The following is a 2,599-nucleotide window of genomic DNA, read 5'->3' as shown; positions in this document are numbered from 1 at the left end:
CGCCCGCCCCCGCGCCCGCCCCGCGCCGCGCCCGCCCCCGCCCCGCGCTCCCGCCCCGCGCTGCCGGGAGGGGCCCGCAGGGGCGGGGGAGCCGCGGGGTTGCGGCACTCGGGAGGGGTCCCGGGGATGGAGCAGCGGGAGGAGGCGGAGATGGTCCCCGAGGGAGCGCCCATCCCGGCCGCGGGCACCCCGGGACGCGGGGGCGCGGGAGGTGCGGGGGCACCGGGGGTGCAGCGGGACGCGCAGGGACAGCGGCTCCAGCGATTCAGGCGCCGGGGGCTGCAGCAGTCTGGGGATGCTGGTCCCAGGGGTGGGAGCACGCAGGGATGCAGCCACCAAGGGAATGGGGACTGGCTCCAGGGACACGGGCTATTAGGGATGCAGCAGTCGGGATGTGCACGGTTCTGGCTCCAGGGATGTGGGAGCACACGCATTCAGGGAGCAGGGAGCACTGGCTCCGGGAATTCCGGCCCCTTGTGCTGCAGCCCTCAGGTTGCAGGGGTTGCTTGTGTCCAAGAATAAATGCATCTGGCATGCAGGGGACAGGAGCTCCCAGAGAGGCAATGCCCAAGATGCAGGCAGCCAGGGAATGCCTCAGCGAGGATGTGAGGGTGTGCTGCAGCACCAGGGATGGGGGGAGACTGTTCCCAGATTGGAGCGTCCTTTACAACTCTTTAGTGCTAGTGGAGAAACTGTCGTGAGTCCTCCTGCTTGCCTTCTTCCTCCCCAACCCATTTCCTGTTCCCCTAAGCCAGTGCGGCCAGTTCTGGGAGCCCCAGGGGACCCAGAGCTCCCGTCCTTCCTCCTCCATTGCCCAGGTTCCGGGTGAGCGGCTGAGCTGAGCTGCCCGCGGGCAGATCCCGGGTCCAGGCAGATCCCGGGTCCAGGCAGAGCCCTGGTAGTGCTGCCCTGCCCTGCCCTGCCCTGCCCTGCCCTGCCCTGCCCTGCCCTGCCCTGTGGCGGTGCCACGTGGAGCCGTGTGGGACACGTGTCACCGCCACAGGGCACAAGGAAAGCCCTGCCTTGTTTTGCAGATTTTTGCCATCCGGTGCCCACGCATCCTCCCCTGGCACTGCTCAGGGCTCTGGGAGTGGAAGCAGAGCTGTCCTGCACAGCCCCTCAGGTGTTCATGTGCTTCCTCTGAGCAGCTTCATCCCTGGCAGTCCTAACACGCACCTTGTTTTCCATCCTGGCACATTTTCTGCCTGCTGCTTGCTCCTGCTGCTTCCCCATGCCCCCACCAGCACATTCCCCAGCCCGGTGTGCTGCTGCAGGGCCCTGGCAGCGTTGTGTGCTGCAGGGTGAAAGGAATGAGTGGTTTTTTTCTCCCTGCTCCTTCCCAGATCCCCCAGGCTCAGGCACAGCTCCTGCTCCTGGCAGACAGCGCTTCCCTCTGTTGGTACTCGCAGGCTCCACGGCCCTGGGCTCTCCCCTCCTTTCTCCCCTGCCTCTGCCTCCTGAGTTCTCTGCTGCCTCTGGACCAGCCCCTGGTCCCCAGCTCCACCACTCATCTCTTCCCTGCAGATCAGCCTGGCTTTCCTGCAGGCTGCAGGAGAGCTGGAGAGGGTGTGGGGTGGCAGGACGAGGACTGGCTTGAAACTGAGAATAGGTTTAGATAGAATATTGAAAATAAGTTCTTCCCTGGGAGTGGTGAGGCCCTGGCACAGGCTGCCCAGGGAGCTGCTCCATCCCTGGAATTGTTCAAGGCCAGGTTGGATGGGGCTTGGAGCAACCTGGTGTGGTGGAAGGTGTCCCTGCCTGTGGCAAGGGGCTGGAACAAGATGCACTTTAAAAGTTCTTTCTAACCCAAACCAATGATTCCATGATTCTGTGATCCCTCAGCACAGGGGAGGCCCCTCCAGGAGCACTGCCCCAGCTCCAGCCTAAACATTCCAGGAAATCCCAGCCCTGGCAGAACACGAGCAGAGTTTTGGCAACAGCTGAGGGGAGGACACTGGCAGTGTCTGCCCCAGGAGGACAGCTCAGGAAAAGGGAGAAGGAACCACTGGAGCCAGGAGGCTGCCCACAGACTGGGCTCCTGCCAGGGTGTCGCTGGCAGAGCTGTGCCAAGTGCATCCCAGGGCTTTTCCCAGCCTTCTGGGCTGGGCAGGGATCCTGTGCCTGACCTGGAGTGAGCAGGGATGCTGTGCCTGACATGGAATGGGCAGGGATGCTGTGCCTGGGCTGAGCAGGGATGCTGTGCCCGATTTGGGCAGGGATGCTGTGCCTGACACAGGCTGGGCAGGGATGCTGTTGCCTCACCAAGCTCCAATGCAGCTTGCAAGGAATCAAGGGGGTCCCTGCTGCTCCATCCCTGGCCTCGGGGGTCCCTCAGCCGTGTGACTGCTGTGACACGGCCCCGCTGAGCCCCTGCCTTGCCCCAGGCAGGGGGAGGCCGTTGTGGCCGAGGCTGCTGGGCCCAGACAAAGCTCCATCCGCAGCACATCGCCTGAGGCCAGAGATTGGCTCCGGCTTTACGTCACCGAGGAGGAACGGCAGCATGAAGGGCTTTTTTTTTTTTTTTTCCCCTTCATTTTAATTCTCTTGCAATCTCTGTCCAAAAATAACCCAATCTCCCTCCCCCAGGAATGCTCTGCAT

This window comes from Agelaius tricolor, unplaced genomic scaffold (assembly GCF_023055355.1).
Source record: "Agelaius tricolor isolate 1412-34295 unplaced genomic scaffold, bAgeTri1.0.p SCAF_20, whole genome shotgun sequence".
Classification (NCBI taxonomy): domain Eukaryota; kingdom Metazoa; phylum Chordata; class Aves; order Passeriformes; family Icteridae; genus Agelaius; species Agelaius tricolor.
The sequence above is the reverse complement of the archived record's forward strand: the minus strand, read 5'-3'. Positions refer to the sequence as shown.